Source organism: Bombina bombina, chromosome 5 (genome assembly GCF_027579735.1).
Source record: "Bombina bombina isolate aBomBom1 chromosome 5, aBomBom1.pri, whole genome shotgun sequence".
Lineage (NCBI taxonomy): Eukaryota > Metazoa > Chordata > Amphibia > Anura > Bombinatoridae > Bombina > Bombina bombina.
This window is the reverse complement of record NC_069503.1, coordinates 670767436-670789202: the sequence shown is the minus strand read 5'-3', so window position 1 is coordinate 670789202 and position 21767 is coordinate 670767436.

Genomic DNA, 21767 nt, shown 5'->3' with positions numbered 1-21767 from the left:
GATAAATATGCCCCTAAGATTGTTGCAAAGTAGAACAAAACAACAAAGATTTGGAAAGAAGACAGGCATGTAGCTAATATGATGACATCATTCTAAGCTTCAACCATACAGAGAATAGCATTAGGACTTTACTGCCTCATTTTCTCACTCAATATTACATATACGTAGACGAGAGGTTTGGAAGATCTTCATTATTAATGCGATTTCAATGGTACATGTAATGAAATCTCGACAATCACATATATACTGTATATATATATATATACATACAGTATATATATATACAGTATATATATATATATATATATATATAATATTATATATGTCAGCCGTTACTTTATTGTTTTGCAACAATATTGCAGCAACATTGATCAATCAGATTCTATGCCATGTCTATGCACACATTATAGACAAGTAAGCACTTTGAATCATGTTAGCGTGGACTTGTGTTTTTTAATATAACATCGTGTTTACTAAGTATTTGTTGCGTATATGAACAAACATTACGAAGATACACTGTATATGATATATTTTTACACTTTCACACATTGAAATCATTTGCGTCGCTCAGATACAATCAAGTGTATACAATCAGCAATCATTACGAACACGCTACCATTTGACATTTTGAACTATGAATCACCCAAACACCATGGCCAATACGTTCCTTATGACCAACATTGTATCAAATCGCTTTTGTGTGTTTGCATACCTTGTTACTCATTTCGTGTTTGCTCTGCTATTTGGCGTGTGCTGTTTTGCTCTGCAAATATGAACAACCCCTACTAAGATTGTATTGGTGCTGTTGGACAAGTTATGTACAACAGACTCAGGCATGCTCAGCGCCTCAAAGAGGAGCATGTGAAAAGCCTGAAGATTAGGGCTCCTCCTGTTCACAGGGTGAGGCTCACTTTGGAAAACATGAGCGATGCCAAAGTTTTTGACAAATATAGGCTCAATAGAAAGCAGCTATTGAGCCTTTATGATGTACTAAAGCCTTATCTGGAGCCACGCAAGCATATGAACACTACAATTCCTGGCATGTTCAAGATGCTTTGCTGTATACATGTTCTGGCCTCCGGAAGCTTTCTATCCATAGAGGGGTACATATCTGGCTTGTCGCAAGGTACCTTCTCTGTGGTTTTCTAAAGGTTTCTGAACATCATGAAAAAAATTTGTAGACTTTTTGTAGGTTGGAGATGCCTCAAGAGGGAATTCTATGGAATAGCTGAAATGCCAAATGTTTTGGGAGCAATAGATTAAACCCATATTGCTCAGTGGGCTCCAGCAGCAGAGGGTTCCTTCCGAAATCCCAAACACTTTTTATAATTTGAACGTTCAGTTAATTTGCGACACACAGATGTGAATTATGAACATGTTTGCAAAATTCGGGGGCGCCGGTCATGATGCCCGTATCCTCAGGCAGTCCTCACTCTGGCAACAGTTTGAGGACAGACAGTTTTCCCACGGGTGGCTCATGGTTAAGTACTTGTGCACAGCATGGTTAAGAAGTTAGACAATGGCCACTGTAATGTTCCCAACAGTTGTATTTGTGTAATGTTCAAAATGTGCAGACATAGAATGTTGTTTAACCATTTAATTGTCTTTCAGCAAATGTCTAGGTTTAAATAAACAGATATGTAACATAACAGGTCATCGCTAAAATGTGCAGATATAGGCCTCTAGTTATCAAGCCGTCAACCGCAAATACGCTGGAATTCCGCAGCGTATTTGTGGCGAGGCTGATTCGCCTTAGTTATCAAAGGCTAGAGACTGGCAAAAGTAGAATATAATGACGTAAGCTACGACCCGCCGGTCTCAGTCCGACACAGATTGATTCTTACATCACTACAGATGTTCCGAACGCAAGTTCGGCACAATCTTACTACTTTTGGTAGTTATCAAATAACTAGCGGGTACGCTTGGCATTATTCTGGCCCAGCGTACCTGGTTTTCAATCCGCCACCCTGGAGGCAGCGGATCCCATAGGAATCAATGGGAGTCTGACAGCAGCGAGAGCTCATGTTCGCTGCTGCCTGATATCCTATTGATTTCTATGGGAGATGTCTGCACCTAACACCCTAACATGTACCCCAAGTCTAAACGCCCCTAATCTGCCCCCCCCCCCTACACCGCCGCCACCTAAATAAAGTTATTACCCCCTAAACCGCTGCTCCTGGACCCCGCCGCCACCTACATTATATAAATTATCCCCTAAACCGCCGCTCCTGGAGCCCCCTGCATCTAAGTAAAGTTATTACCCCCTAAACCACTGCTCCTGGACCCCGCCGCAACTATAATAAATATATTAACCCCTAATCTGCCGCCCCCTATACCGCCGTCACCTATATTAAAGTTATTAACCCCTATCCTGCGGATCCCGGACCCCGCCGCAACTAAATCAAATGTTTAACCCCTAAACCGCCGCTCCCGGACCCCGCCGCCACCTATATTAAACTTATTAACCCCTAAACCTAAGTCTAACACTAACACTAACACCCCCCTAACTAAAATATTATTTAAATAAATCTAAATATTACAATTATTAACTAAATTATTCCTATTTAAAACTAAATACTTACTTGTAAAATAAACCCTAAAATAGCTACAATATAACTAATATTTATATTGTAGCTATTTTAGGATTTATTTTTATTTTACAGACAACTTTGTATTTATTTTAACTAGGTACAATAGCTATTAAATAGTTATTAACTATTTAATAGCTACCTAGTTAACAAAATTACCTGTAAAATAAATCCTAACCTAAGTTACAAATACACCTAACACTACACTATCATTAAATTAATTAAAAAAATTAACTACAATTACCTAAAATTAAATAGAATTAAATAAACTAAACTATAGTACAAAAAACCCCACTAAATTACAGAAAATAAAAAAAAATTACAAGAGCTTTAAACTAATTACACCTAATCTAAGCCCCCTAATAAAATAAAAAGCCCACCAAAATAATAAAATACCCTACCCTATACTATATTACAAAGTAATCAGCTCTTTTACCAGCCCTTAAAAGGGCTTTTTGCGGGGCATTGCCCCAAAGTAATCAGCTCTTTTACCTGTAAAAAAAAATACAACCCCCCCAACATTACAACCCACCACCCACACACCCTACTCTAAAACCCACCCGATCCCCCCTTAAAAAACCTAACACTAACCCCCTGAAGATCACCCTACCTTGAGCCGTGTTCACCCAGCCGGGCCGAATTCTTTATCCAAGCGGGGCAGAAGAGGTCCTCCATCCGGCCGAAGTCTTCATCCAAGCGGCGTCTTCTATCTTCAATCATCCGGAGCGGAGCCATCTTCCATCCAGCCGACGTGGAGCCATCTTCTTCCAACGACGTCCTAACACCGAATGCCTGGTCCTTTAAATGACGTCATCCAAGATGGCGTCCCTCGAATTCCGATTGGACCTCTTAACGCTGCTTTTTAACCCTAACGCACAACTCATAATCTAGGCCACAATATGTTAAAATCAGGGACTTCTCCTTTAAATTTGCTAGCAACACTTTTAAAATAACCACCTTATTTAGGAAGTGCAACATGTACCACCTTATTTAAAAAGAGGGCTTTTTAGACCTTTATGTTTTTATAAGTCTCTTTAGACAATACAATGTGAATTCACCTTGATAGGTCTTTTTTAGACAATACGATCATCTTTGCCAAATTGTCACTATGTGACTATCCCAATAACTTCTCAAAACAACTTTGCTGAATGTAAAAACAGAGCCTCTTGGCTAGTAGCTTGGATATACAGATCTGTTTAAAGTTACCTCACAAGCAGCAGGATCACAGTCCCTCCTTAGAAGGAAAAGGAGTATGCATCCTCTCACAGTGCTTCCACTCCCCAACTCACAGCATATTCACTTCTGACTCTCCGCTGTTTGATTCAAATTCACCTGCATGCGTGATTGATGATGCGGTCGGTCAGCTGACCATTTGCTGTCCTCTAAATGATCCAAAAACGGTCTTTTAGTTTAAGGCTTTTCTTTAGTATTGTATGTCTCAATGATGGAAGAATGACTTTGGTATTGTCATAAGTGGCACCCCACAGCAATTTGACGCATTTCGCCTGGATCTTGATAAAGCCCTATAAATGGGCCCCATGAAAAACTTTCAAAGTATGGCTATAACAAATGACTACACCTTTAAGAAAGAAAATAAGGAATAACATCAATTGAGAAATTGGCGGATAAATAGGGGGTATGGGAAAGAGAAGTTCCATCTTGAAAAAGGCTTTAAAGCTAAAACGCGTAGATGATGATAAGTCATTTCTAACTCCAGGATTAGAGCGCTGTGATGAGTTCTATGCAAAAAGTGTTTGATACATTCATGTTGGAAACTTTGTATACTTGATATACTTTGCTCAAAGGAAATCTTACATCAGCCCGGTAATCCGCTCCTTCGATTTGTTCATTCACAACCTGTGACTTTCACATGTGACCCCGATCTGGAACAAGTAACCAGCAATAAAGAACAGCAAACTCTTGACAGGTGATATACTGGACGCTGGATCTAAGGGAAGCTAAGTCATGGATTATACGAGCGGAGAAATCGATAGAGATTTTGGATTCCAGGGAAAAAGAGAGTCACGGACTCAGCAGACATCAGGAACGTAAAGTATTGAAGCTAAGTGTATCACACTATATTGCATCTATCAATAGCAGTACTTTCACCCATACCCCTCCTAACATGATACTCTTATGATCATTTGCTAGCAGTGACTCATGATATTGTTATAGACCAATTGTTTTGCATATAAGTTTGGACATTCAGGGTCTCATTCCCAAAAAGCCCATGTTTTTTAATGATTCTAAGGGGCTGTTTTTTTAAATACATTTTTTACATTTTTAACTTTTTTACCACCGGTGGTCATATGTAATATTGTTGTTTAATAATAAGCTTATGTTGTATATATGTATTGCTTATGAAGTTTGTGCCATTTTACATATAGAGTTTTTTTATTTACCATTGATCTCTCACATAGCTGCTTTCTTGTACATGCTCCCCTCTTTTGTTATTGTATACTGAGAAACCTTCAATAAACAAAAAATAAAAAAATAAAAAAGCACTGAGATAAGAGGCAACCTTTAAGGGCATAGAAATTAGCATATGAGTCTACCTAGGTTTAGCTTTCAAAAAAGAATACCAAGATAGTATGCAATTAAAATTGAATGCCTTATCTGAATCATGAAAGTTTAATTTTGACTAGACTGTCCCTTTAATCATAAGCAAACTAATGGTGATGACCCACATATTTTATATGCAACTTGGGCTGTTTTATGAATTTAAATTGTAATTGTTCAAATGGAATGGATTAGCCTTGTCAATTAAGCCAGCAATCACCTAAATTGCTAAACTATTATGGATTTCAGTGAGGGTCATTATAGGCATAATTAGACCTTGCATTACAAATCATGTATGTGTATATAGTAAATATTTATTTTTAATGTAACATAAATAACAGTATCAAAGTATTATGTGATATACATATATATTATTTATACATATGTTTATAGCCATAATTATGAATATTGTGACATTTTTAATTAAAAAATAAAATAGTTAGCACTAAGTATAACTAGAAAACATAATGTTTGTCATTTCAATTAAGCAACAGGGTTCCTGAATAGCATTATATAGTCAAGTGTTAATTAAATAGATGCTGTATTCATTAACATCAAAAATGGCACAATATATTCAAATGTTTTAAAAGGAAACATCACTCTCTAAAGCAACAAAGCAGTAGTGTATAAGTTTTCATTTGAATAAAGGTACAGCTTTGTTTGAATATCACAATTATATGGATGTTGTATACACTGATGCTCATCTTTTTGCACTATTGCCACTTATTTTTGCTATTTTATAACATAATCATCCACTCTATGGTATGCTGACCCCCTACAAGTACTTCCCTGCACGCAAGTTCTGACTTTGAGCATAAACACATTTACATGGCTCGCTAATAAGTTATTTCCACCGCTCACCTTTAATAGCGCTGCTATTACAGGTTTTCAAAAAAAATGGTGTTTGTGGGCAATATAGCAGCGTTGAGCTCCATACCGCACACAAATACCAGCGCTGCTTTGAGCTGCTTTGACGTGCACAATTTCCCCAGGATTGAGCTTCAATCCTATTGGCTGATCCAATCAGTCAATAGGATTGAGCGCGCATTCTATTGGCTGATTGGAACAGCCAATAGAATGCAAGCTCAATCCTATTGGCTGATTGCATCCGTCAATAGGATTTTTTACCCTTTAATTCCAATTGGCTGATAGAATTCTATCAGCTAATCGGAATTCAAGGGACGCCATCTTGGATGACGTCCCTTAAAGGGAACCTTCAGTGTACGGCTGGGACCATATGAAGAGGATGCTCAGCGCTGGATGTCTTGAAGATGGAGCCGCTCCGAATCGGAAGGATGAAGATAGAAGATGCCGTTTGGATGAAGGCTTCTGTCTGCCTGGAGGGTGACTTCTTGCCTCTTGGATGAAGACTTCTCCCGGCTTTGTTGAGGACTTCTTGCCGCTTGGATGAAAACTTTGCTGGCTGGATGAGGATGGATGGTCCTCAAAAACTGTAAGTGGATCTTCGGGGGTAAGTGTTAGGTTTTTTTAAGGGTTTATTGGGTGGGTTTTATTTTTATCTCAGGGTTTTGGGCAACATAAAAGAGCTAAATGCCCTTTAAAGGGCAATGCCTATCCAAATTCCATTTTCAGGGCAATGGGGAGCTTAGGTTTATTTAGATAGGATTTTATTTGGGGGGTTGGTTGTGTGGGTGGTGGGTTTTACTGTTGGGGGTTGTTTGTATTTTTTTTTACAGGTAAAAGAGCTGATTTCTTTGGGGCAATGCCCCGCAAAAGGTCCTTTTAAGGGCTATTGGCAGTTTAGTGTAGGCTAGGGTTTTTTTTTTATTTTGGGGGGGCTTTTTTATTTTGATAGGGCTATTAGATTAGGAGTAATTCATTTTTATTTTTGATAATTTCTTTTATTATTTTGTGTAAATTAGTGTTTATTATTTTTTGTAATTTAGATAAATGTATTTTTTTAATTTAATTTATTTAATTTTATTGTAATGTTAGGTGTTAGTGTAGCTCAGGTTAGGTTTTATTTTACAGGTAAATGTGTCTTTATTTTAACTAGGTAGCTAGTAAGTAGTTAATAACTATTTACTAACTAGTCTACCTAGTTAAAATAAATACAAACTTAACTGTGAAATAAAAATAAATCCTAAAATAGCTACAATGTAACTATTAGTTATATTGTAGCTAGCTTAGCTTTTATTTTATAGGTACGTATTTAGTTTTAAATAGGAATTATTTAGCTATTAATAGTAGGATTTAGATTTTTTTATAATTATATTTAAATTAGGGGGTGTTAAGGTTAGGTTTAGGGGTTAATAGGTTTAGTATAGCGGCGGAGTGGGCGGACGGCAGATTAGGGGTTAATTATATTTAAATAGTGTTTTTTATGCAGGAAGGCGGCGGTTTAGGGGTTGATAATTTTATTCTAGTTGCGACGATGTCGGAGAGTGGTGGAATAGGGGTTAATAAATTTTTTAAGTGACGGTGATTTCCAGAGCGGCAGATTAGGGTTAATAATTTTATTTTAGTGTTTGCGATGTGGGAGGGCCTCGGTTTAGGGGTTAATAGGTAGTTTATGGGTGTTAGTGTACTTTGTGACAGTTTAGTTATGAGTTTTATGGTACAGCTTTGTAACGTAAAACTCATAACTACTGACTTTAGATGGCGGTACGAATCTTGACGGTATAGGGTGTACCGCTCACTTTTTGGCCGGACAGGCAAACTCGTAATACCGGCGCTATGGAAGTCCCATTGAAAAAGGACTTTTTGAAAGGTGCGGTAGTTACGTTGCGTTACGGCCAAAAAAGTGTGCGGTACAGCTATACCTGCAAGACTCGTAATAGCAGCGGTAGGGAAAAAGCAGAGTTATGAAGCTTTTTCACTCATAATGCAAAACTCGTAATCTAGCTGTGTGTTTCTTAGTTTTTATATACAATTTATAAAAAAAAGTAATTGATTTACTAAAGATGTACAATCCAAAGAGACTAGAGATCAAATGAATATCTACTTCGTTATAAAATATAATTATCTATAGAAAATATATATTTTTTAAAATAAATTGCAATCTTATGTTATGTCAAGTACTTTGTTCTTTTGAATGAATTATTCATATATATATATATATATATATATATATATATATATATATATATATATATATATATATATATATATATATATATATATATATATATATATATATATATCATGTAACTTAAACTTGAATAACTTGAATAATCATTTAAAGGGTCACTCAAGTCAAAATTAAACTTTTTTTATTCAGATAGAGCACACACTTTTAAACAACTCTCTGGTTCACTTCCATTACCTAAATGTGCACAATCTTTTTATATGTACACTTTCTGGGGCACCAGCTCCATCTGATCATGTGCACGATTCACAGAATATACGTATATGCATTTTGTGATTGGCTTATCACATGATTGCAAATTTCAGATTAAAATTGGTCTGAAAGAAATGTACTAATCATTTGAAATTCAAACTAAGTGCTTTTGGATTGTCTTTTTATTATTCATTTACTGGTTATGTTATTCTACTGTATTTAGTAGTCCTTTAACTAGAAAGTGAAATATGTTTTACGTAAAGTTAAAGGTATATTGACAATGAATAGTGAATTCAGTTAGATATCAGCAAGCTTTAGATTTTAAAATGAGTATATGGGAATTCCTCATTTTGGAGCCATAGGTTGCATATTGCAATTCTACTTTATTTTAAGCAGTTTACTCTAGCCTTGTCACTTTATGTAGCTTTTTAGTTTATATAACCAGATTACTCCAATGTTTCAATACCTCTTGTTCCAGTTACCATGTTTGCCATTAACCGGACACTTAGATCTATTAACCAGACAAAGATTGATCCAGATTGATAATAACTCTTGTTCCAGTTAACCTGTTGCCATTTACTGAACGGATCTTATATCATTCCTTTACCTGCTTCATCTTACTTTGGCCAGCTTGTATCCAGTCTCCACGATATGTGCCTTCTACTGCTTGTTGCATTTACTGTAAAAGACAAGGAGAGATCCTGTGATGGGGCTGGACCAAGGTGAAAGAGAATATTGAGGTGGGACCATTATGAGGAACATAAACTAGAACATCAAAGTGTATGAGAGGAGATCCTGTGGGATGAGCAGATCAGGTAAGCTACCAAATGAAACCTAAGTTATTTCAAGATAGATTATACTAAACATTTATAAATGGAAAAAAAAAGTCAGTTTTGCAAGTATAAATATTGTTATAAATTGTTGATTTTTTTAATTAAAGACTTTCAATTTCTACATATTGCTAAAATGTGTTTATTAAACTTCACTATAGGCTAGATTACATATGACACGCTAACAATAGCACATCCTATTTAAATATGTTTTCCATTATTTGTATAAAATTAGCTGTTTTACATTTATTTATTTTTTTAAAAGATTTGTGACTCCTATGTTAAAAAATAAATAAATAAACCAACTTGTGATCTGAGGCTTGTATTTAGCAACAAATTTAAAAGAAAGCAATTTTAGGTGGTCTTATTAAGGTTTACTGTCATTGGGTGTCTCAGGGTAATTGCAGTTAAAGGTTAATTGTGACTAGGGGTCAGGGAAACCATGGTTAGCATTAAATATCCCAGAAGGCCTCAGGGTGATATTGGTCAGGTTTATTTCTGGTTTGGGGAAATGTATTTTTAATGGACTTTTACACTGATAGAGGGTAGATCCTCCTGCCCAATGTCATTCACAATTCCCTGTAGTTTCAAGCTTCTACAACTGCAGTCCTTTGGCCAGCTGCTTTAAGGGGCCATGAAACCAAACATTTTTCTTTAATGATTTTGATAGAGCATGCAATTTTAAACTTTCAAATTTACTTTTATCATCTAATTATCTTTGTTCCCTTGGTATCTTTGTTTAACATAAGGGACATAAGCTTAGGAGTGTGCACCATTCTAGAGCAATATATGACAATAGTTTTTCAATAATGTTTTCCATTTGCAAGAGTACTAGATGTCAGCACTATTTCCTGCCATACAGGGCTTGAGATAACAATCTAGGTATCTCTTTAACAAAGAATACCATGGGAACAATGTAAATTTGATCATAGAAGTAAACTGGAAAGTTTAGGTTTCATATGCCTGTAAGATTCAATTACCTTTGATGTTAACTAACCAAATCTATGATAACATATCATTTTTATCTTCATTGTACTAGTACACATGTTGATTAGAGAGTAGAGTTACAATAAGACATGGTTTCTCTGTAGGTACATTGTCCATAATAAAGTACCATTTGTGGATTCAGCTCTAGGGTTAGCTGCCTGTATCAGGGGATGAACAACTAACTTACTCTGATAGTTTTATCTGGGTTAGTATGTTCTGAATGAGAGTTTTGTGCCTTGCATGTCTTTTAAGTAATTTATGTACTTAGTAGCATTTTAAAGTAACATTGTATTTATATATTACTTTATTCAATATTTAAAGTAACCTACACCCGCCAACAAGTGTAAATATATGTATGATTTAACATTCCATGGAGATACAATATGTGGTTGCTCTGATGTATTGTTTAGGAATGAGTTATCTATAGATCTTAAATGAAGGAGCAATTTATTAAATAGTCAATAGAAATTAACTTCACCAATAATTTATGGGCTAGAATGCAAGTGGAGCGCTATCGTTAGTGCTAGTAGTGTAACCCTGACTATGAGAATGCAATCAAATCCATATTACAAGTGCTACACTGTAAAAATAACCGCAAGTTCATTCTATTTGCTGAGTTGAATTTGAACATGCAAATCAGCCAATAGGAATGCATGGGTTCCCTTATATAAAAGGGGTACCTCACATTCCAAATTCAGTGTGAGGCTGTTGATCGCATAAAGAGGACCTCCGTGTTAAAGCTGTCAAGATGAAGACCGCCACTGTCACAGCCGCCAGGGATGAAGATACGAAGATGGACTGCCACCGGGATGAATATAAGAAAATAGACAGCTGCCTGGATGAAGATGGAGTGCCACCGCCATCTTTTATGAGTACCATCTTGGGGTTTAATAGTAGTTTTTTTTTTAAGATGAGGTTTTTTTATGGGCAGCAAAAAAGCCCATTTAAGGTCAATGCACAGCCAAATGCCCTTTTAAATGCACTTTTTAGATTAGTTTTTTTTTTAGATATTTTTTTGGGGGGGTTAATTTTAGATGGTTGTAGTATTTTTTGGTATGAAAAATATCTTGATCACTTTAGAGCAATGCCCTATAAAAGGCCCATTTAAAGGTTATTTTCTAGTTTATTTTTAGAATGTTTTTTGGGGGGTAATTTTGGGGTTAAGAATAAGCATAATTCTTTCTTTATTTTTGGTAATTTCTTTGTTTGTTAGGTTAGTGTTTGTTATGGGTTTTTTGTTTTGTTTTTTAAGTATTGTATCTTTTTGGTAATGTTTTATTATTTTAATAGTAATGTTAGTTTTGGTAAGATTATTTTATTATTATTTCACAAGTAAGTTTTTATTTTTTTAAAAGAAGTTATTTTTTTGTGGTAAAGGTAGGGTTAGTTTATTTTGGGTTCACTTAGGGGATGTTTGGTTAGGGGGTTTAGCTGGCTATTTTGCCTGGGGGGGTTGGTGGTTAAGGGGTTAATAGTGCAGACTTTACAATGTGGGGACTGGCACTTTAGGGGTTAATTGTGTAGTGCAGACTTTGCAATGTGGGGGGCTGGTGGTTTAGGGGTTAATAATGTAGTGGGGACTTTGGTGGGCTATGTGGCAGTTTAGGGTTTATTAGAGTAGGGCTCTTATGGCGATTTTGTTTAGAGTGAGAGTAGGATGTTAGGTTTCTTTGCACTGTTTTGCTCCATTGAATTCTATGGGGCAGTTGGTTATATTGTAAGTTTGAATTTTTGTGCGAGTTAGGTTAGCGCTGGAGCAATACGTTTTTGCTTTCAACTCATATTACCAGAGCAACCCGACTCGTGCAAAAAGGTTTACTGTTAGCGCTCTAGTGAAAACACTAGTTAGCGCTCCACTTGTAGCAGTTTAGCAGATTGTCCTGCATTGCAAAATTCACTGATTTTTTCTAATGGATTAGAATGACTTCAATGAACAAAAAACAAAATCACCTGTTTCTCACAGATTATTTTATGGATTATAATAGTGATCATTGTTATTGGAATACTTTTATAGAAAGTCTTTTTTTGTATTTCTCTTTGACATGTTATATTTTTAAAAGTATATTTTAAACTAAAACAGTTCAGTCATGGATTTTAAATAATAAATGTATTAATGCAATTTTCTGTGACTATAAAATTATAGAGATTTTAAAACACAAATAGAGAACCAAATGTCAGTGTGATATTGTTAATTATGCATATTTGAGCAATTTCTCAACAGGTTTTAGTGCCTTCAGAGGAAAATGTACTCCATGAAAAATTAGAACTACAAAATGTTCAATATTGTAAGATATTCTTACTTGAACTTTTCCTCAGTTTACACTATAAATCTATTTTGTGAGAGTTAACCTTAAAAAATCTCATGTGGTCTTTTATGTTATTCCAAATTGCTCTCTACCTGTGATTCTTGACTGAGGAGTAAGAGACTATGTTTTATATTTGAATCAAAAAGTCCCTTTTAGCTTGACAGCAAAGAATTACTATAGACCTAAATATTGGTGGCACGTATTGACAGCTGAAATGCTTTCACGGTTTTTAAGGTCCTGACTTGTTTGCTGAAAATATGACATGTTGGTGTACAAAACTTTACCTTAAATTTGTGAATTTTTTATAAAGTTTTGGTTAAAATAAAAATTGTTGACATTCTGGTTGAGTAACATAATGTCAATCATGGCGACAACATTATATATAGGGAAAGAAATAATGTTGCATGATCAACAATAAAAGAAAAAAATACAGACTTTCAGCTGTTTACAATGAACAAATCAAACAAAAGCAATTGAAATAGTTCAACACAACAAGTGCTTCAAGTTTTTTTCTCCAATTTTAACTTTTAATGAATTCTGCATTCTGAAAATTATTCATGGCAACCATCTTTAGTACTTAGTAGAGCACCCTTTTGCTGTTATGATCTGCTGCAAATGAAATACATAGCCAGACACCAGCTTCTGGCAGCGTTCTTAAGAAATCTTAGCCCATTTCTTATGAGCAATGGACTCAGTAATATTCTTGGGTTTGCATGCTGCAACCACCATCTTCAAATCCTACCAGAGATTTTCTATGGGGTTCAAGTCAGGTGACTGTGATGGCCACTGTAGAATCTTCCAGGAATTCTTCTGCAAATAACCCTTGGTGGAATTTGAGGTATGCTTGGGTTCATTGTCCTGTTGGAAGGTCCAATGACACCCAAACTTCAGCTTCCTCACAGATGGCATGATGTTTTCTCCTAAGATTTCTTGATACTTCAATGAATCCATCTTGCCTTCCACACACTGCAGGTTTCCAGTGCCAGAGGATGCCAAACAGCACCAGAGCATCATTGAGCCACCACCATGCTTAACTGTAGGTAGAGTGTTCTTTTCAGAGTATGCTTTATTCTTCTTCCTCCAGAGATACCACTGATTTATTGCGCTGAAAAGTTCCAGCTTTGTTTCATCGCTCCATAGAACAGAATGCCAAAACTTCTGTGGCTTATTTTTATGATTTTGAGCATATTGGAGCCGACTTTTTGTGCTTTTGGGTCAGTAGTGGTGTTCTGGCATGGAAACCTTCTGCATTTAGTACACGCCTTACTGTGCAAACTGAAAACTCAGTGCCTGTTGCCACCAAGTCTTGCTGCAGGTCTTTTTCTCAACTTGCCTTCTCAGAAATCTGGTTGCAGCCGTTGATAGCTTCCTTTATCTGCCCCGTCCAGGTAGTGTAACCACTGTTTCTTTAACTTTGAACTTGCAAACTATGCTTCCAACGGTGTCTCTAGGAACATGCAGTGCCTTCGATATCTTACTGTAACTTGTTCCTTGTTTGTGAAGGGCAATGATTTCTTCTCTTAACTTTTTGGACCATTCTTTTGACTTAGCCATATTAATAACATGTAGTCAAACGTGACACTCAACAAACCCCTAGCCAATTCAGGTATTTCATGTGTTCTAGCTCAAGCACACCTGGTGCAACTAATGAAACCCTTGATTAGTTGCATCAGGTGTGCTTGAGACAACACCTGTTTTGCATATTTATGCTGTTGTGAGGGATTTTATTCAGGGGGTTGAATAATTTTGAGAATTCATTAAAAGTTGCATTTTCAGTTGAATTTGGGGAAACCACTTGAAGCATTCATTGTGTTGAGCTATTTCAATTGGTTTTCTTTCATTTGTTCATTGCAAACAGCTGAAAGTCTGTAAATTTTGACAACAAACCTGATTTGCAATAGTGGTTTAATCATTTTGATTACAATTTTATGTGTATATATACAGTATCTCACAAAAGTGAGTTCACCCCTCAAATTTTTGTACATATTTTATTATATCTTTTCATGTGACAAAACTGAAGAAATGACACTTGGCTACAATGTAAAAAAGTGAGTGTACAGCCCGTATAAGAGTGTAAATTTGTGGTCCCCTCAAAATAACTCAACACAAAGCCATTAATGCCTAAACCATTGGCAAAAAAAGTGAGTACACGCACCTCTAAGTGGAAATGTCCAAATTGTCAATATTTTGTGTGGCCACCATTATTTTCCAGCACTGCCTTAACCCTCTTGGGCATGGAGTTCACCAGAGCTTAACAGGTTGCCACTGGAGGTCTCTTCCACTCCTCCATGATGACATCACAAAGCTGATGGATGTTAGAGACCTTGAGCTCCCCCACCTTCCATTTGAGGATGCCCCACAGATGCTCAATAGGGTTTAGGTCTGGAGACATGCTTGGCCAGTCCGTCACCTTTACCCCCGGCTTCTTTAGCAAGGCAGTGGTCTTCTTGGAGGTGTGTTTGGGGTCGTTATCATATGGAATACTGCCCTGAGACCAAGTTTCCAAAGGGAGGGAATCATGCTCTGCTTCAGTATGTCACAGTACATGTTGGCATTCATGGTTCCCTCAATGAATTGTAGCTCCCCAGTGTCGGCAGCACTCATACAGGCCCAGACCATAACACCCCCACCACCATGCTTGACTGTAGGCAAGAAACACTTGTCTTTGTACTCCTCACCTGGTTGCTGCCTCACATGCTTAACTCCATCTGAACCAAATAAGTTTATCTTGATCTCATCAGACCACAGGACATGGTTCCAGTAATCCATGTCCTTAGTCTGCTTCTCTTCAGCAAACTGTTTGTGGGCTTTCTTGTGCATCATCTTTAGAAGAGGCTTCCTTCTGGGATGACAGCCATGCAGACCAATTTGGTGCAGTGTGCGGCATATGGTCTGAGCACTGACAGACTGACCCCCCACCCCTTCAACCTCTACAGCAATGCTGACAGCACTCATACATCTATTTCCCAAAGACAACCTCTGGATATGATGCTGAGCGCTTGCAGTCAGCTTCTTTGGTCGACTATGGCAAGGCCTGTTTTGAGTGGAACCTGTCCTGTGAAACCATTGTATGGTCTTGTCCACCGTGCTGCAGCTCAGTTTCAGGGTCTTGGCAATCTTCTTATAGCCTGCCCTAGGCCATCTTTATGTACAGCAACAATTCTTTTTTTCAGATCCTCTGAGAGTTCTTTGCCATGAGGTGCCATGTTAAACTTCCAGTGACCAGTATGAGAGAATATGAGAGCGATAACACCAAATTTAACACACCTGCTTCCCATTCATACCTGAGATCTTGTAACAGTAACAAGTTACATGACACTGGGGAGGGAAAATGGCTAATTGGGCCCAATTTGGACATTTCCACTTAGGGGTGTACTCACTTTTGTTGCCAACGGTTTAGACATTAATGGCTGTGTGTTGAGTATTCTTGAGGGGACAGCAAATTTACACTGTTATACAGGCTGTACACTCACTACTTTACATTGTAGCAAAGTGTAATTTCTTCAGTGTTGTCACATGAAAAGATATAATAAAATATTTACAAAAATGTGAGGGGTGTACTCACTTTTTTGAGATACTGTATATATGTATGTATATATATATATATATATATATATATATATATATATATATATATATATTGTTAGCTTATCATTAGAATCCTAAATAAATACAATATATTTAGTGCTGGATAAGATACACTATTCATATATTTTAAAAAATTGATATTGCACACAAAAACACTTATGTGGATTGTTGATGAGAAAGTTGAAGTGCAGATTCTATAAGTGATTTGAGGCCTATTTCCTACTTGCAGTACCCTATCATTCAGGGGAAGGCAAGGAGTTATCGGCTAGGTAGTGAAAGATCTTTTCTCAGTGAAAAATGTCACAGGCTTCCCAGGTGAAATGTGGACTTGTCTACCAATCCCCTAGTGTACAGTGAGAAGTCTTCCCCCAAGTTGAAATGTGGACTGTCCACCTATCCCCAGGGTTGTAGATGCTGTTACTTGTTTAGATACTTGGCATCAAGCTTGCACTGCCTAGGATGGGCTTATTTACAGGAAGCAACTTGCTGCAACAAAGATAAGTATACTGGACTAAGGTGCTGACAAGTAGGTACTTTTCACCTTCAAACCCATTGGCTATTAGTACAAATATGTACACATGCTTCACATAGTCTTGGGACTTTATTTTAGAAGTTTGTGGCAATTTTTGAAACTTTTAAATATACTCCGATTATTTTCCCTCACCTTTTTCAGCCATTTCACTAATAAACCTTTTCCTGTTCCTGTATTGCTATAATCTAGAATAGGGAAAACCTCTCCAAAGAGGTGGAGGTGGTAATCAGCAATTTGATTTAACCCTTTGTGCACTGTTTTTTGCTTTGTAAGGTTTTACTGTTTTTCACAGTTATTTCAGCATTTATTTGACCCTTCATTATTATTGTTACTGTTTCCCTTTTAAGGGTTAAGCAATTTTAAATTTCTTCCCTTATGCAGGCTCATGACATTAGGTCACGTGAATGGACCAATAAAAAGGAGCTGCAGCATTTAAGTTTATGGTATGCAACATTGTTTAAGATCAATCATATGGTGTGACTTTTATGGGATAGGGATTGGCTGGCTATTCTGAGGGTGTGTATTGAAACATATGATTGGTTGAGAATGCGGTTTGTCCTTTTGACATATTATTGTGGACTGTCTATTTAAGTGCTTCAGAACTCAGACACAGTCCCGTTTTTGTGAAAGCTGCAAGTTTTTTTGTACCTTGGGTATAGAGCAGAGGTTTTTTAACTATTTACTTTTGCTAATAAGGCTTTATGGTTTGGTATACCACTACTTGATGCCTCAATACTGTTAAGCTAATTACATTGGGACAATCTAAATACCAATTTTCACGCCTGTAACATTGTTGGTTTTTGAGATATAGGTATCCTCAAAAAATTAGCCGCCCCTCTTTTAACCCTCTTAAGGGGATTTTGGAGAAATGGTAAAACACCTGTTTCTTTATTTTTCAAGGAGAATCTAAATACCAATGTTCACATCTGTAACATTGACGTTTTTTGAGATATAGGTATCCTCATAAATCAGCCTCCCCACTTTTGACCCCCCCTTAAGTGGATTTTGGGGAAATGATAAAACTCGTGTTTCTTTATTTTTCAAGGAGAACCGAAATACCAAAATGGTTTTATTTTTGACCCCCTTAAGTGGATTTTGGGGAAATGGTAAAACACGTTTCTTTATTTTTCAAGAAGAATCTAAATACCAATTCATCCATTTTTTGACAAATTACTATCCCCATAAATCAGTCCCCCTCTTTTGACCCCCACCTTAAGTGGATTTTGGGGAAATGGTAAAACACGTGTTTCTTTATTTTTTAAGGAGAATCTAAATACAAATTTTCATATCTGTAACATCGTCGGGTTTGAGATATATGTATCCTCATAAATTAGCCCACCCCTTTTGACGCCCCTTAAGTGAATTTTGGGGAAATGGTAAAACACCTGTTTCTTTATTTTTCAAGGAGAATCTAAATACCAATTTTCACATCTGTAACATTGTCGGTTTTTGAGATATAGGTATCCTCATAAATCAGCTCCCCTCTTTTGATCCCCTTAAATGGATTTGGGGAAATGGTAAAACATGTGTTTCTTTATTTTTAAAGGAGAATCTAAATACCAATTTTCACATCTGTAACATTGTCGGTTTTTGAGATTATATGTATTCTCATAAATCAGCTCCCCCCTTTGACCCCCCTTAAGTGGATTTTGGTGAAATTGCAAAGCACATGTTTCTTTATTTTTCAAGAAGAATCGAAATACCAATTTTCACACCTCTAACATTGTCGTTGTTTGAGAAATAGGTATTCTCATAAATGCCCCCCCCCCCCTCTTTTAACCCCACTTAAGGGGATTTTGGAGAAATGGTAAAACATGTGTTTCTTTACTTTTCAAGAAATATCGAAATACCAATTTTCACATCTGTAATATTGTAGGTTTTTGAGATATAATTATCCTCATAAATCAGCTCCCCTTTTGAACCCTGTTTAAGTGGATTTTGGGGAAATGGTAAAACACGTTTTTCTTTAATTTTCAAGGAGAATCTAAATACCAATTTTCAAGTCTGTAACATTGTCGGTTTTTGAGATTATATGTATTCTCATAAATCAGCTCCCCCCTTTGACCCCCCTTAAGTGGATTTTGATGAAATGGCAGAGCACATGTTTCTTTATTTTTCAAGAAAAATCTAAATACCAATTTTCACGTCTCTAACATTGTTGGTGTTTGAGAAATAGTTATTATCATAAATGCCCCCCCCCCCCCTCTTTTGACCCCACTTAAGTGGATTTTGGAGAAATGGCAAAACATGTGTTTCTTTCTTTTTCAAGAAAAATCTAAATACCTATTTTCACGTCTGTAACATCGTAGGTTTTTGAGATATAATTATCCTCATAAATCAGCTCCCCTTTTGAACCCCGTTTAAGTGGATTTTGGGGAAATTGTAAAACACTTTTTTCTTTAATTTTTAAGGAGAATCTAAATACCAATTTTCACATCTGTAACATTGTTGGTTTTTGAGATATAGGTATCCTCATAAATCAGCCACCCCTCTTTTGACCCCCCTTAAGTGGATTTTGAAGAAATGGAGAAACACCTGTTTCTTTATTTCTCAAGGAGAATCTAAATACCAATTTTGACATCTGTAACATCATCGGTTTTCGAGATATAGGTATCCTCATAAATCAGCCCCCCCCCTCTTTTGACCCCCCCCCCCTTAAGTGGATTTTGGGGAAATGATAAAACTCATGTTTCTTAATTTTTCAAGTAGAAAATAAATACCAAAATGGTTTTATGTATTATATATATACACTTGATGTACCTTCATGGGAATTATCCTTTATGAAATTTAATATATGAGTAGAAAGTTTTTTATATAAAAATATAAAAAAAAGTGTTTACTTTTTTTATTAAAAATGTAATAAATTTTTAGTATAAATATCAATTTATAAATTTTTAATAAATAAATCTTCTAATATAGGTCTAACTATTTGAAGAATTGGTCTTTTATCTCAGATTAGGGATATAGATTAAAGGAGTACGTCAAATGAAGGGACTTGCAGTGAAGTGCAGCAGATACAGAGTGATGGGATAGGTGGATTAGCCTGGCAGAGGCATTTAGGATGGATTGAAGGGTGGAGAGGTGGGAAAGAGGAAGGCCAGTAAGTAGATTGTTGAAGTAGTCAAGTCGGGAAATAACAAGGGAGTGGATTATTTGCTTTATGGTGTTAGCGCTCAGAAAAGGGCAAATCTTGGAAATATTGCATAGGTGGTTGCGGCAGGATGAAGAAAGCGATTGGATGTGGGGGATGAAGGATAGATTTGAGTCAAGTGCAACTCAGAGGCAGCAGTTTTGAGGCAATGGGGAGATGGTGATGCCATCAATTGAGATAGAAAAGTCAGAAGTCGGCGTAGAGCTTGAGGGAAGGAATTAGAAGGAGCTAATTCTTTGACATGTTAATCTTTAGGTGTTGAGAATCTATCCAGGATGAAATACCAGATAAGCAGGGAGAGCGGGGGTGGAGAGGTAGATCTGTGTGTCATCAGCATAGAGGTGATATTTGAAGCCATAACTGTTGATAATTTTACCCAGTGAAGAAGTATAAATGGGGAGAAGTAGAGGACCCAGAACAGATCCTTGAGGTACTCCAACAGACAGAGGCATTGGAGAGGAGGAGTCACCAGCAAATGACACAGAAAAAGACCTGTGAGAAAGATGAGTGAATCCAAGAAAGAGCAGTGTCACAGAGGCCAATAGAGCTAAGGGTCTTCAGGAGGAGGGGGTGATCATCTGTGTTGATGGCAGCTGAGAGGTCAAGTAAGACAAGTATGGAGTTTAGCGGAAAGAAGATCGTTAGTAACCTTGGTAAGGGCAGTCTCAGTTGAGTGTTTGGGGCGGAATCCAGATTGCAGGGGTCAACCAAGGAGTTGGTGGACAGGAAGTGGGTTAGGCAATTGTAAATTAGTTTTTCAAGGAGTTTTGATGTTAGTGGATGCAGTGATATGGGGCGGTAGTTTTCAGGAGAGTTAGGATCAAGGGAGTGTTTGTTGAGTATGAGAGTGACCTTTGCATGTTTGAAAGAAGATGGGAATGAACCGGTAGAGAGAGATCGGTTGAAGATGAGAGTGACAGCAGGAGTGAGGGTGGAAGACAGGGAGGGTATTAGATGGGAAGGGATAGGGTTGAGCCGGTAGGTAGTGAGGCGTGAGGAATATAGTAATGAAGAGACTTTATTCTCAGTGGCTGGATGGAAAATGGAGAGGGTGGCAGAGGGAGTAACTGGGCCTGTTGTTGGAAGATTGCAGGGTGGTGTTGGGATGTTGTTTCAGATAGTACGTGTTTTGTTTAAAAAGTAGTCTGCCATGTCTTGAGCACTAAAGACAGATGGTGGTGGTGGAGCAGGTGGGTAGGGGAGAGATTTAATAATGGAGAAGAGTCATTTAGAGTTTGAGGAAAGAGTAGATATGACAGAAGAGAAGTAGGTTTGCTTGGCTAAATGAAGGGCAGAAGTGTATGAATGAAGGATAAACTTATAGTGGATGAAATCAGGTTCAGAATAAGTTTTTCTCCAGGCACGCTGAGCAGTATGGGAGCATTTTTGCATACAGCGTGTTTGCTGAGAGTGCCAGGGCTGTAACTGACAGCGCAATGTTTTGCGGAGTTTGGGAGGGGCAAGTGTGTCTTGTGCCGAGGAGAGTGTTTTGTTATAGTGGGCTGTAGCGAGATAAGGGCAGGTTATAGTGAAGTGTGAGGAAGGAGATCTAAGATGATTTTGGAAAATTGGAGTGGATCCACAGTGTGTAGATTGCAACAGGTGTGGGATGGAGAAGTGAGTTTAGCTGTTGAATTAATATTATAGGTGACCAAGTGATGGTCTAAAATTGAAAAAAAGGGTGACAGGTTAGGTCAGATATAGAGCAGAGATAGAAAAATACCAAGTCGATGGAGTGTCCGTCCATAATGGTGAGTAGGAAATAAGGTGGATTGTTAGAGACCGAAAGATGATGTTAGTGAAAGAAGTTAAGAGGCAGCAGGGACAGATGGGTTGTCAATGGGAATATTGAAGTCCCCAAGGATCAGGGTTGGTATATTTGTAGAGAGAAAGTGAGGAAGCCAGGCGACAAAGTTGTCAAGGAA